This window comes from Petaurus breviceps, unplaced genomic scaffold (genome assembly GCF_028583685.1).
Source record: "Petaurus breviceps papuanus isolate PSGF00001 unplaced genomic scaffold, PetGlider_PUasm1.0 90919, whole genome shotgun sequence".
NCBI lineage: Eukaryota > Metazoa > Chordata > Mammalia > Diprotodontia > Petauridae > Petaurus > Petaurus breviceps.
The window spans coordinates 43,998,516-44,014,261 of NW_027187378.1; the positions used below are offsets into that span (position 1 = coordinate 43,998,516).

At 38.3% G+C, this 15,746-nt stretch overlaps 1 long non-coding RNA gene across 1 annotated transcript; it reads right to left on the reverse strand.

Annotated features, from left to right (window-relative positions):
* Nucleotides 1–8,006: 8,006 nt before the first annotated feature.
* Nucleotides 8,007–11,538, reverse strand: LOC138151849 (uncharacterized). Its single transcript, XR_011165940.1, has 3 exons — nt 11,353–11,538; nt 11,082–11,133; nt 8,007–8,281 (listed from the first exon to the last, which is right to left on the reverse strand). It is a non-coding gene; the product is annotated as an uncharacterized lncRNA (long non-coding RNA).
* Between the last annotated feature and the right edge of the window lie 4,208 nt (nt 11,539–15,746).

Here is a 15,746-nt window from a genome sequence, read left to right on the forward strand (position 1 = left end):
ACTCACCGTGCTGTCACACTTACATGGCTATAATAGTCTCTTCAGGAAATGGAATTCACTTTCTCACATGAACTGGAAAGCCTAAATTTTTTAAAAGCTCCCCCAGGATTTAGCTTCTTGCTATGATGCCTTGAATGATTTCCTCATATTTTAAGGCACAGGAAAAATAGTGTCATTTGTATGCCTGAAACTCACTAAGTGTTCTTCAATTAGTTCTTTTCTGAGCTTGGTTCTGATATTCTTAAAGGTGGGAAAAAAATCCTTTCACTTGCAGCAGGAGCGGAAGACAATGTCAAAATCATTTCTAAGTTAGATAAATATTATCATAAGCACTGCTGTAAAGTTTCTAATAATTGTCAGTGTTAGAACAGCATAGGCACATAGCTTTGCATGCCTGCCTTTATAATAAGACCTTGTCTTTCTCCCTTTTTAAAATTAATCTGCTTACTGACTCACAGAGATGGAGATGGAGATGGGCCGATAGCAGTCGCTTCAACCCGTGTCCTTCCTGATCAAAATCTCTTAGCTCTTCTTTGAGATCTTAAATCTCCATGTTGGTTCCAATCAGATTATGTTAAGAGCGTTAAGAAAATATGAGGTGCTGAGAATCAGGAACATCAGAGTTTCTGAGTTAATCTTCTCAAATCTAGATAGGGGATATCTCTGGGAAGATAACATTTTGCTTCGAAATCATCTTGAGGTGTTAAACAATGACATCATTCCTATTTCTTCAAAATTCCTCACTATGCTATTCTTTGCACATGGCTCTCCATCTCCAGTCTCAGTGCCTTTACACTGGATGTGCCTCATGCTTCAAATATTTTTCCTTCTCCATTCTGCCTCTTAATTCCCTTGCCTTCTCTTGAACAAAACATTTTCCCCTCCCAAATAGATATCTTTGTGGTGGCAAATTGGGCCATTTTGGTCTTACCTAGCCCTTAGTTATTGAATGAATGTGGCCTCAGACAAACTGAAACCTGAGAAAGACCCGAATTTAGAAAGGCCAAGGTCACCCACCACATCCTGGACCATCACCAGTTGTCTTGACCTTTATTTAACTAATGGACTTAGCTGACTCTTGAGGAGAGAGTGAGAGTGATGACTCTGTGCACCTCTGCCTTGCTTAAATCCAATCCAGGGACAAATAAAGACATCACCCTTTTGATAGTATTTCTCGTCTTTGAGAGCTAAGGACAAACTAACAACAATAATAGTGCCCTTTGCCTTCCTTGTTCCAGTGCCACATGCAAGAAAACCTGACCTTGGAATTGATTGCCTTTTTTTCCTCATGGAATGAAGATCCTCAAACAATCAGTAAGTATTTATTAGGGGACTACTTTGCCCCCTAGGTTCCATGCAATGCTAGCTATTGGGGACACAAAGTCAAAATTGAAACAGTCCCTGCTGTCAAGTAGTTGACATTCAATTGTGCACTCACAAGACAATATAAAATTTATGCAAAGTATTTGGAGGACCCTGGTAGCTGGGAGGATCAGGAAAGAACTCATGTAGGAACTAGAATCTGAGCTGAGTTTTACAGGAAGATAAGCAGAGTGGCAGAGCTAAGGTACAGGTTTTTTTAAACATAAAGGACAACCTATACAATTGAACAGATTGTAGATAGATGGTATTGTATGAGGAATAGCAAACAGGCCAGATAGGCTGGACTAGAGAGAGAATGAAAGGGAAGAATTGAATAATAAACCTGAAAAAGTTTCAACCAGATTATGAAAGGTTTGAAATGCCAACACTTATATTGTATTTTATGTTAAAAAATCATCCAGCAGGGAGTCATTGGAGCCTTTGGATTTGGAAAGTGACATGGTCCGAGCTGGGCTTTAGCAATATCACTTTGACAAACATAACCATATGTACAACAGGCTGGAAAAAGGAAAGACATGAGGGAGGGAGAGCTGTTGGGAAGCCCCGGGTGATGGCCAGAATTCAAGAACAAAGCTCCTCCTTTTCAATGTTTCAATGTTCCCATTATTCCTACTATTATTAATGTAATTAATCTCACAGACATATTTAGCTAGATGATTTTAAAGCCAAAATGCATTATAATGTTGTTAATAATCAATAATGAAATATTGCTTTAAGATCTGCAAAGCACAATACCCTTGTGAAGGAGGTAAATGAATTGCTCACGGTCAAACATCTAGTGAGTAGATGAGGCAAGATTCAGACCTAGATCTCTGAACTAAAAGCTCTGCACTGTATCTGCCAATATAGCTGCTAATGAATTGTTCCTATGTGTCAAACATTTTCTTTGTGGACAATTGTATATTATTTTTCAGTAGACTATCTGTAGAAATTTGGTGCATATTTTACTTGTACTTCAGGCCAAGCTATCACTCACTATAAGACATTCTTTCATACACTCTGCAAAATACATTAATTTGCCATAATAGATGACATATAGAAAGCACTATTCAAGGTGCATTGCTTATATAGTTTCATTGATTCCTCGCAAAAACCCTGCGAAGTAGGTGGTGCAAATTATTATTATTAATTACTCCTGTTTTATACATGAGGAAACAGTTCCAGTTCCTCTGTCAAAGGGGTTTAGAACCACATAGCTACTCAGGTCTTGACTGAGCCATGTCAATTGTCCATAAACATTTATTAACCATCTACTATGTGTTCAGGCATTGGGAATATAAAAAAAAAAAAAGAATGACATCCCAGACTTACATTCTGATGGGGGAAGACAGCACACACAAAAGAAACTGAGAAGGAAGGGGTGAGTGGCCACCAGAGGGTATTGGTATAGTGGCATGATGATTGTGAAGTCGAAACCAACCAGACCAGCTGATGGAAAATTAAGGGCAGAAAGTTCTGAGCCCTCGATAAAAGGTTTCAGGAGGAGCCTATTATTCTTCCCGAGTCAGGAAGATAAATCTAACATCAGGTACTTATTATCTGAGTGACCCTGGGCAAGTCACTAAACAGCCTTAGTTTCTTTATCTGCAAAATGGGTAGAACACCTTCTTCCCAGGGTTGTTTCAAAGATTGAGTGAGATAATAATTGTAAAGCACTTAGCATAGAGCCTATAACACATAGTAAATACTATATAAATACTAGTTATTATTATTATTATGGATAAGCATTTTAAAGTATATTCTAAAATATAATAAAAGCTCCTTATTTCCTTGCATTCTCTTCTAAATGTCTGTTTTCTTCTGTGTATTTTAAAATGTTTTATTGATGTTTCTTTCTCTCTTACTTTAAAAAAACAATCTTTTATCACTATCACTATGGGAAAAGGATAACAAACATGACTGACATTGATCATAATAATATTTACCCTGGAGTTTGACTGATGTGAATCTATCGCCACAACCAGAAAACCAAGAGACTTAGTGAGCGAGCTTCCTTGCCAGGTAGAGAGAGATAACTGCCAAAGATACCAATGTTAAGAAAATAATAATTTGTAAAACCTTAGGAAGAAAGGTGATAGAAGATTATAAGCAATATTATTTTATAAAGCAGAGAGAAGCAATGAAGGGTAAAATCAATTTGAAAGAAATTTAGAAAAATATCCAACTAAGTTTAGTACCTCCTCTGGTTTTACTCTACCAATTTACGCTGATCCTGGAAAGTTGAGGTCCAGAGGGGTGACTTCTCCTTCAGGTTCCAGAGATAACACTATGGAGTTATCTTCCTAATATAGCTGCTCATGACCCGCCATGGATGTGCTCCCTCTTAGCAATCTGCCAGAAGATTAACTTTTTAAATACATTTATTTAAATGACATAGCAAGAATAGTAGTTACAAAGTATCCCCTTCAAACAAACAAAAACCCAAAGCACACCACTCCACAAATTTACAGAGGCTTTGGGAAACTGTGTACAAACTTAAAGTACAACAGTATTGACTAGTACAGGAAACACACATTGCCAAGGCTACTCACAATTCTGAAATAGCAGGTCATTGATGTCCTTTCTTTCTCCAAAGAGGCTTCATGAAATTCACTCTGGGGCAGAGCATTGTTGTTGATAATGGACAAGTAACTCCCCTCTTCAACTCTGGCTAGCTGCTCATAGGTACAACCTCTTTGTAGAGGACAGGTGATTCAGCAAGGCTTAGTCTTCTCAGGGCACAATGACTTGAAGTAACGGTCCATGGTCTTTTTCACTGAAGGAGATCTATTACAGAGTCCAAGTCTAAGAGGAGTTCTCTGTGGAAGTTAGGGTACTCTAAATGTTCCTTTGGGTGGATAACATTAGTCTGGTCGCATTAAACCCCAAGATATTTCGGAGCTCTTGTATTAATCTATAATCACTCAAGAAATTTGTCCTTACTGTTCACATAGAAAAGACCAAATGGATGAAGAATTCTATTGCCAAGATTATAATAGGCATTTGGATGGGCACCCATCAAGATTGTCCATTACTACGCATATCTAGGACAAACAGAACCACTTGAAAAAAATGATAAACAATTAAAAATTCATAGGAACTAATGCTGGGTCACATCTTCCTCTTCCTTTTTTTTTTTCAAGAGATTATAGTCCTTGAATGAACCTACTAGTCACCACATCCCCTTATAAGCCCTTAAAAATCTTCAGTTTAATAATCTATCACAGACTTTTACAGGAAATAGATGTCAAACATCCCTATAGCATTGGCTATTATTACACAAAGGCAATGATGACTTTCTGTGATTTGATAATTTAGTCTTTTCCTGTTAGTTGTTTAATAATGCGTTAATCATTCAGTCTAAAACTTCATTCTTTATTCCAGAGAATGGTCTTGAGACTCAAAAGTGTAGGAAAAAAATTTGATTAAGGGGGTATCGAAATAGGGAGAGTATAAGATAGCTTTGTAAATCTCAAGTCACCCGACCTAGATGTATCGTATGATAAGGCATATGAAAACCTTGTAGGTGGGATTTTTGAACCATTGTCCATTACCTTCAAAGAACTGTGGAAATATAAGAATACCTAGCATTTATATAGTGCTTTAGAGTTTGGAAAGTGCTTTATACATTTCTAATTTTAGCGTCCCAGTAGCCCTGAGGAGTATATGCTATTATGTCATCCCTATTTTACAGATGAGGAAACTGAGGCAGACAAACTTAAGTGGTTTGCCCAGGGTCACAGAGTAAGTCAGTGTCTGAGGCAGAATTTTAACTCAGGTCTTCCTGACTCTAGGGCTGGAGCTCTATTCTTACCTTATCCACTGCCTTACCTTGCTGATGCCAAGCTCTATATTTATGCTCCTGTGATCCCATGTACTTGTGAAGAGTCTGACCAACATAACTTCTACAAGCAGCCCCTCTACAATACTGCAACAAGCTCTACTATCAGGGGCCAAGAACAAATCAAGTCCCTCGTCCATAGGACAGGCTGGGCATATGTCCAGACTCTCCCCCACTTCACTGCTATATGACTGTAATGGTAGTGAGATCTGAAAATCTTTCTTGCCCCTTGTATTGGCAGTCATTAGTTTTGGGTTTATAATTGTGCCAGGTGTTGAGACCCAGAACTTGTGAATTCCCCAGTGGGATGAACTTTCTGATGTGGCAGGAGGGGGTGGGAAGAGAGGAGCTGGAGACAAGTCCGGGCTGAGCTAGAGTCAGCACCAGTGACCCCAAAGTGGCTGAGTGGCAGCGGATGGAGGCACAAGCAGCAGTGGCAGGGTGGCGATGGCAGCAGCAGAGATATAAGCAGCAGTGGCAGCACAAACTTCTTCTGCGAGACAGCCAGAGCTTCTGATGAGAACTTCCCCTGAGAATTTCCAGGAACAAGAACTGCTTACTGGGAGTGAGCGGTGTGGAGGCTGAGCAGTTATGTCAGTAAGGGGAGGAGGATATTTGCCAAAGGGAGCCTGTTTTGTTTTAAAGACTTGGAAATGTGGGTGTTCACTGCATTAACTATGTGTACTAACTTTGTGGCTACTGTAATGACTTTGGCTTTCTGGTTTTGGAACTCAGCTTTCTGGTATTTGAATAAATGCTTTAGTTCTGTCCTCCATGTGGAGATCCTGTTACATTTTGTGATTCACAACTACACCAGCATATTTATAGTCACTGTGGATGTTTTGAATATTGCATTGTTGTTACAATGACTGAGTAAATTACTTAACCAATTTTCATGGAATTGCCTTGAATTGATCACTGCTTCCCTATGTTGCCCAAAGGATGTAGGTGGAAGAAAGGGCCAAGAGGGAATGCACCCCTTGCCCTCTGCTAAGCTCTTATAATTATTCTATGCATATCAAGATACTCTATCTCAGTCAATGTAAATACATAACATATGGTTTTAGTGTCTAACTTTGAGGTGTGTGGCAAGGCTGAAATGACCTTATGTAGGTAGAAAGTATACTTGGTGAAGTAAATCATTTTACAAATGTACACTAATGCTTTTAGGGTTTTTTTTTGGTATTGTGATCCTTGATCCTGTAGCAGATGGTCCTCTGATCTATCATTCCTGAAATAAATTCACCAAAATCTTCTTTTAAGTATATGCTAAATATAGAATTATAAATGCAGTCTACTTATGTGGAAAGTAACTGTCAGATATACCAGTCCTAAGCTTCTGATAAAATACAGATTTCGTAACAAGGAGCAGAGCATTCTCTTTCTTACTGTAAGAGTTGAATTATGGAATGTGAGAAATGGAAGGACCATAGGTTCAAAAATGGGCAGACTGAAGAGACCTAAAGAAGTCATTTTGTTTAAGCAGGGCATTTTAGAGTTTAGGATTTGGATACAGTGGAGGATGGTGGAGTGAAACTGGTTAAATCTAGGTCTCTGAAAACAAATTCAATCCCCAAATACTCTGCCTTCTGCCTCTGGGCCTTAGTATTTCATTTGATCATAAATTGAGTATATTTGCACTCACTTTAATCTCTTTCCTCTCTGTATCTTGTTTTTCAGAGACAGACAAATAAGTATCCATAGCCATACAAGCCTTAATAATATACCATCTTTCACCCAAATGATTTTTACCTGGGTCCCTTTCAATTTCAACCTTATCAATTATTTATTAAGTGCCTACTATGTGCACAGCACTGTCTTGGGGAATGAAGGCAATTAAGAGAGTAACTAAGATTATCAACTGAAGATACAATAAGTCTCACATGTATATGCATAGCTGGCTTTGAGGAAATACTTTCAGTGAATGATTGTACAAGCCTCATTAAGATTTCCCTCCACTGCTAAGCTGCTTCATGTACCCATCTACATGTTTTCCTATCATCTCCAATCCCATCAATTCTTTTCTAAAGTTAGTGTCTAAAAAGTACAGAGGAAGAATTCAATAATTATATTACTTTAAGAAAAGAGAATATTCCTTCTGCAGCCAGGGTGGTAGTACATGCTTATAATCCCTGTTACTGAAGAAGTCTGAGGATGGGGGGTCACTTGAGTTAGGGAGTTCTGAGCTTCAGGAGGGCGAATGGCAATATGGTGACAGATAGGGGGCAGGGAGGGAGCAGTAGGCTGCCTAAGGAGCTTCTATCTGGCCCAGGTCAGAAATGAGCAAGTTAAAGCTGCCTTATCTATCAACAAGAGAGTTGGGCCACCAGTGACCATTGCACTTCCAGCCTGGGCTAGATAAAGAGTGTAAAATCACAAAAAAGCAAAACCAAAAAGAAAAGAACAAAAACATTCTTTTTCACTTGATAGGGAGAGGAAGACCATTCTTCTCTGTCACTAACAGTTTTGTGGCCTTGGATAAGTCCTTTCCTCTCTCAAGGCCTGAGCTGCATCATCTATAAAATAAGGTTGTCGGACCCCCAGGAAAAAAAAATATCTCTGAAAGTTCTGATATACTATGAATCAATGATCATTTTGGTTTTTAAAGATTATTCTCATCACTCCCCTTTCCTCTCCCACTCACTTAAACTGATTAGCCCTACCACTCTGAGGAGACAAGAAAAAAGTTAAAGAAAAAAGATCTAGTCAGAATGATCACCTAAATAAATAGGTAAATAAAGACAGATAAAATAAAATCAATAAAGTTCAAACCCTTGCATTTATTGACATTTGGGCTATTTATCATCAGTATATTTGGAAGAAACAACAACATTATCTAATTAATTTAAATATAAAGACACCCTGAAGTCATGGCAGAGATGGCCAGCTTTTGACTAGGTATCATATGTACCCACCTCAGGATCAGGACAAAAGACTGGAACCCAAGGGAGACTGTCACCCTCCTTATCTCCTTGTCCTTGCTGTCTCCTATGTTTTGATATCAATGCACTGCAGTTTCCATCCAATCCAAAAGGCAAGTATTAAGTGCCTACTATATGCCAAGCATTGTGCTAGATTCTAGGGATACAAAAAAGCAAGACAAAACAGAACAAAACAAAATAAGATCTCTTCCTTCAAGGAGCTTAAAAAATGCAACATGTAAACAGATAATAATGACGGTGATGGTGTTGATCATAGTCATTATAATTTTTAATCATTATTATCATATAGTCCTTTAAGAAAAGGACTTTAAGTAAAGCACTTTGCAAATATCATCTCATTTTATCCTCACCACCCTAGAGGGTAGGGGTTGGCATTATCCTCATTTTTAAAAATGAGGAAACTAAGTCTGACGGAGGTTATGTGACTTGCCCAGGATCACACAACAAGTAAGTGCCTAAAGATGTAACTCAACTCTGGTCTTCCTGACTCCAAGCCCAGTACTACTTCAACTGAGTAAACAGATGACAATTTGAGGGGAAGGGAGGGAACACTAATCACTAATCATCAGAAAAGGCTTCTCTTAGGAGAGAACAGTAAAGTTAAGACTGGAAAAAAGTGGAGCCTTCGTACAGGCTAAAGTTAGTTAAGTTTTCTGAATGTGAGCCATGTCCCCTTTCCCTATAATCCATTACCAACCTTTTTTTAGGAACTTAGACAGCAAGCCAATATCTCCCTTATTTCTGATCATGCACATAAGCTCTCTCTTTTTCCCCACCTCCGTTCCTCTGATCCACCCTGAAGTACGATAGCTGCTGTTTTTTAGAGCAAAACTTTCTATTTGCTTGTTCCCTCCCTCTTATTGAATTCTTTCTCTGAAGTTGCCATGTCTGGGCAGGTCTCCTCCTCATCACTGCTTCTTTATTAAGGGCTAGAGCTGGAGAAGACTACATCGTTCTGATTCATAACAACGGCTAAGCCTGTTGGCAGGGCTTGGTACCATGTCACTGACCCAACTTTCTCCTCCAAGTCACTATTCTGTTCCTATGAGCTATGCTGCAACATGGTCCCTACCTGCTGGAATTGTCGCAATTTGTTTTGGATTCCCCAGTTGTCAGAATACTTCTGGTCACCTTTGAAGTAATAGTTTCAGTTAAAAAAAAACATATATGTGGTGGTTTGTTTTTGATAGATTTTTTGAATAGCTGATATTTCTAGATCCCTGTCAATCATACTACCATGAAAATGGATGGTGTTGGCTGGCTGACCCAGATGTTCAAATTAGAATGATTCCCAGAATCATCCTGCCCTTGTGTCATCACAGCCTGACACTGCCTGGAAAGGTAGTTGCCTAGCATCTAATGGTCTGCCTGCTTTCTTCTTCTGAACTACAAAATTGTTTCATTTAAAAGAGCAAGTGTTCCCATGTTGACCCAGCTGTGGAGGCTCAGAGATTTTCCAGGGACTCAGGTTGTGACATTAAAAAAAAAATGCTGATTTACCTCAAACTCGCCACGTCCAAAACGAAGACATCACTTCACCCGTCCCTTCTCTAAACTACCCTATTTCTTCTAATGGAACCATTATCCCTCCAGTAATCCAGGCTAGAAACTATCTTTGACTTCTGACTCTACCACTTACAAGCTGTTTGCCCTAGATCATTTAATCTCTCTGGATTTTAGTTCCTCATCTGTAAAATGAGAGAATTGGAGCAAATGAACTCTGGGGTCCCTTCCAGCTTTGAATCTATGATTTAGTAATCTTCTACCCTTCCTTCTCTCTCACCCTCCATATTCATCACTTACCAAATTCTTAAAGTCTATTTGCATATATCTCTTGTTTCTAACAGCTACATGGCACAGTGGATAGAGCCCAGGGTCTGGAATCAGGAAGTTCAAATTTGACCTCAGAAACTGACTAGCTATGTAATCTTGGGCAAATCATTTAACCTGTTTGCCTTAGTTTTCCACATCTGTAAAATGAGGAGAAGGACATGGAAAAACATTCTAATATTTCTGCCAAGAAAACCCAAACTGGGGTCATAAAGAGTTAGACATGATTAAAAATAACTGAACAATAACAACAATCCAGTATCTAGAAATGTTAGATGATTTGTCTAAGGTCACACAGCTAGTTTAGTGGCAGAGCCAGAGACTAGAAATCAGGTTTCCTAGGCCTAATGCTTTTTTCACTGATCACCATTCTGTCTTTATTTTTATTCAGTGTTCTCTGTTTAAGTGTGTTAAAAAGGCATTTGAGTCAATCATTAATATTCACTAAGAAAAGCTTTAACTGTCCACAAAATTTACTGATGGAGAACATTTTATTATGTATAATAAATAATGAGGGAGGGGCGGCTTGGTGGCACAGTGAATAGAGCACCAGCCCTGGAGTCAGGAGGACCTGAGTTCAAATCCGGCCTCAGACACAACACAAAAAGCTAGCTGTGTGACCTTGGGCAAGTCACTAAACCCCAATTGCCCTACCTTACCCCCTCCAAAAAAAAAGCAAAAAAAATAATAATAAATAATGAGATAAAGGAGGTATTAATGAATATGTGTATACACACATATGTAAGTTTATAGAAGCCATATGGTATACTAGAAGGGAATTTGGGATAAGGAAAATCAGGATTCAAATCCCTTCCTGACACCCAATTGACTATGGGCAATATCCTTACACTATCTCTATATTCTCATCCATAAAATGGGGATAACAGCTCACATAATGAGTGTATTGTATCAAATGAGATAACATATTTAAAATGTCTTTCAAACCTGAGTTACACACATTAAACCATGATTATTATTAATCAGCAGTCTCAATTCAATTTTCATATTCATCAGAGGCACTAAGTGTTAGATGTGGTGGGGAATTGTGTTGAATTATGTTATCAGGCTTCATGATGACCCTCAATCCTGTCTTTGACATTTAATACCTGTGTGATCTTAGATAAATCGTTTAACCTCCATGTTCCTCAGCTTCTTCACCTATTAAAAGAAAAAAAAAGAGAGGGTTAGATTAGGTGGGCTCTGATTTCCCTTCTATTTCTAAATTGATGATTCTGTGAACTCTCTGTCTTCATTCACAGGAAAAAAAATTAAATCTTAAGAATATCATAAAATTTAGTACAAGCAGCCAGATTTAGGCTTAGTGTTAGTAAAAGCTTCCAAACCATTAGTGTTGTCCAAAATTAGCATGTATTATACCTGGAGGTGGTGAGTTCCTTCTCACTAGAGGTCTTCAAATGAAGGTTGGGTCATAAATCACTTTGATGCTTTAGACATGGTGGTATTCTGAGATTCTCAACCATATACCAGTGACAGGAGAACACTGGTTTGCAAAGATTGGTTCTTGCATTAGGATGTCCCTTGGTCACAGCAAGATCATTCTGATTATATTGTGCTATAAGAAATGAAAAGCAGGATAATTTTAGAAAAACCTGGAAAGAGTCCCATGAACTGATTCAAAGGGAAGTGAGCAGAACCAGGATTATGTTGTACACGGTAACAGCACTATCGTATGATGAAGAATTGTGAATGACAGCTATTCTTAGCAATTAAATGATACAAGAAAAGAACTATCCTCTTCCAGAGAAAGAATTAAATTGTTTGAATATAGACTAAAACTTTTATTTTTCACTTCCTTTCTTTCATTTTTTCTTTTATCATAGTCTTTTTGTACAAAATGGAAATGTTTTATATAATTGTACATGTATAACCTATATCTGATTGCTTACCTTCTTGAGAAGGAGGGAAAAGAGGTAGGTATGGAATTTGAACTCAAAACAAAACAGAAAAAAACATTTAAAAGTTATTTTAATAAGTAATTGGGGTAAACTATATATGCATATATTAAAACAAAACAAAAAGACTATATTCTAAGGATCAATAAAATTAGACTGCGGAAGGCTAAGGTGACAATGTCTGGATTGCTTCTGACTCTGGACCAATCGCTCTTTTTACTACTCATAACATTATAATGCCTTCACTATTCCCATTTGATGGGTCTAGTTTTTTCCAAGGCATTAAGGTATTGCTTCTATGGATTAAGTAGTGTGTGTGTGTGCACACGCACACACAACGTAAATGTATGCATGTCTCTCTTATAGACAATGTACGTAATTGGAAATGATTTTACCCCAGCAGCAAATGCTGAGCTAGAATCTGAAAGGGAATTAATCTGTGCCTTGCTAGCATGGATGTGGTCTCAGAGGGCCAGAATTATCTGGGTTAGTTTAACAGCTGGTTCCATTACAGTGCATTATACATGACTGGATGTCTCTGAGGGCCTCGGAAGCACTGCTAAGGCATTCAAGAGACATCAGACCGGAAGACATGTATAGGGGAAGGGAGGGAGAGATGGAAGGTGTTTTTTATTGTGTTAAAACTTAGGCAATTAAAAAAGACAGAGCTAATCTGGTGTAGGATCAACCATGGCATTTGGTTAGTTTTATGCATTCAAGGATGACAATCTCACCCCTTAGCTGCCTTCTTCATAGAGGGAAGAGTCAGCAAAATCTTTTTTTTTAAAACAAAACAAACAAAAGACACCTTAGACTCCTTAACCTCTTGCTGTCTGGGCAAGTGGGTCTTTGAAAAGGAGGTGAAGAACTTGAAATTTCTCTGAGGTTCCAGCAAGAAGATTGAACTGTCTTTCAGTGCTACTTACTTGACAGGAGTTGAGAGGAAACCCTGTGTAAATGTGAATTAACATGATTTAAAAGTGAGTGGGGGTGGGAGGAGAAGAAATTATGCAGCAGACCTCGAACTAAAAAGCTCATAGGAGCCATATAAGAACTTCAAGTTTGAGGTGAAGGAGGGAGGAAGAGAGGGTAGTATGGTAATAATAGTTCACATTTATACAGTTGTTTTCAATTTATTAATGCAAAGATAGGGAGCAATAGCAAATATCCCATTTTACATGTGATCAAATTGATAGCTAACAGAAATTAAATAAATTGCCCAGAGACATCAGAGCAAGGTCTCAAATCTGGGCTGCCCTGATTGTTAAGACCAGTGGTCTCTCCACTGTGCTGTGCTACCTTGTCAATGAAGCATTGTGGAACACATGGCTAGTAAGTGTTAAGTGTCTGGTGCCCCTTGATTTTAAGGTTCTTTTAAGCCATACTAGTAGAACTTAGCACAGAAGATTAATGTTTAGTCACAGTATATAGGTGAGAGCGAGAAAAGAGAACAAAAACACAGAATATAAATCCCAAAGGGCAACATCCCCCCCCCCACCACCATCACTTTCTCCCATCCTCTCCTAAGCATCCAATCTGTAAGTGATAATCACATGGAACTCACTCAAGGCTCAAATGCAGGACTGGAAGAACACATACAAAATTACTGACAAGCTGAATTAGATTTATATATATAGCATCTTACAGGGACCAAAGGGCTTTACAAAATAATGAGTTGGAAACTGAGAATACAGAGATGGAGGAGGTACATTTATCTGGTATTCTGGGCTCAGCAGTAGCTAATAGCTTTGAATATTTAAGCATGTGTTGTTGGAAAGGTAAAAAAAATGCAGCAGGAACTACCTCCTGATATCTCAGTATATTTTTTAAATGTCAAGAATTTTTCACATTTCCCTGGATCAATATTTAAATTAGTAAGTATTTACTGAGAGCCCTGTGCTAAATGTGTAAGTTACTAAACTAGTTACTAAAGAAGGCACAGAGAGACATGATATTCTCAGATCATCAGAGAGATAACAGATTTGCTAGGGACACAGACCATATACATACAAAATGATAGCAGTGCCGGGTAGTATAAGCATAGTGCCTAAATAAAAAGGGTACCACTAGTTTCCCTTTTGTTCTGATTCTTCTTTCACGACAGGACTAATTTGGAAGTATCTCTAATATGATTGTACATGTATGAACTATATCAGATTTCTTGCTGTCTTTGGAAGGTAGGGAGGGAGGGACAAAATTTGGAAATCAAAATCTTATAAAAGTGAATGTTGAAAATTATTTTTTCATGTAATTGGAAAAAAATACTATTAAATGTGAAGACTTTTTTTAGAAGGGTACCACTAGAACTAGGAAGAGAAAATAGTAATAACTAGTGTTTACATCGCAGTTTCTGTTCTGCAAAAGGATTCACATTCATTAGCTCGTTGAATCTATGCAAAGATACTGCCGTGCAAGCATTTTCTTCCTATTTTCCAAATAAAGAAACTGAGAGAGAGAGAGAGAGAGAGAGAGAGAGAGAGAGAGAGAGAGAGAGAGAGAGAGAGAGAGAGAGAGAGAGAGAGAAAGAGAGAAGTCTCTTGATAATGAGTCATAGAACTAAGATTTAAACTTAGGTAATTTAATTCCAAAGCCAGGGCTTGTTTCACCATGCCCTAGCTGCCCTGCATTGTATGATGTATAAAATAGTCTGCCCTTTCACTATGCATCCTATTTGCTGTTGATGCCACCAACATTTTACAAATCATTCAGGTCTGAAATTTCCGAGGTTTTTCACTCTTCCTTCTTCATTTGAATAACCATTTATTGAGTGCCTACTATATACCAGATACTGTGCTAGGTGCCAGGGATACAAATACAAAAATGAATCAATCCCTGTGCCTAAAGGGGCAACATTCTAATTTCTATCATCCCTGACATCTAAACAATGGCCAAGTTCTATCGATCCTATCTCACCAATGCCTCTCACATCTGTCTTCTGTTTTCCACTACTGCTGCCCTCCCCCCCAAAAAAAATCAGACTCTCATTATTTCTCACACCTGGACTAATATAACCTCCTAATTAGTGTCATTGACTACAGACTACCTTCTCCAGTGCCCAGTTCATACCACTGCCTATGCAATCTTTCTTTTTTATTATTTATTTATTTACTTTCAGTTTACAACATTCAATTCCACAATCCCTTGAGTTCCAAGTTTTCTTCCCTCACCATGGCAGCATGCAATTCAATATATTATCCAACACATTAAACATTAATCAAGTCGTAAAGAAGAATTCTAACCAATGGAGCTAACAATGAGAAAGAAAGAATGAAACAAAACACAAAAGAAAGAGAGCAAGTGTTTGCTTCAATCTGCATTTAGATTCTGTAGTTCTTTCTCTGGATGTCAATATCCCTTTCCAGCATGAGTCTTTTGGAGTTGCCTGTGCAACTCCAAAAGTTGCATCGCTGCAATTTTTCTAATGCACATGTCTGATCACATGACAACTGTTCAAAAACTTTTTGCGGTTTCTCATTGAATATAAGGAGATGAAACACAAATTAACTCACTGTTGGAACTCAAGGTCATCCATAGATATGATTCCTAATGACCTTTCCACTCTCCTTAACTACTACTGCTCTTCATTCACTCTATGATTTACTCAATGTCAAGCTAGACTGGCTAGCTGGTCTCTGATTCCATCCCATCGTCTGCTCTTATGTTGATGGAGGTTATTTCCTATGCCTGGAATCTATTCCCTTGCCCTTTATCCCATTATATCCAAATGGAATCCTCCCCTGTCATCAAAGGTACATTCCTGAGGGCCATAGATCTGTAGCTGACAGGGACCTTAACATACAGTTCAACCCCCATTTTAAAGATGAGGAAATTGAGGGCCAGGAAATTAAGTGACTTCCC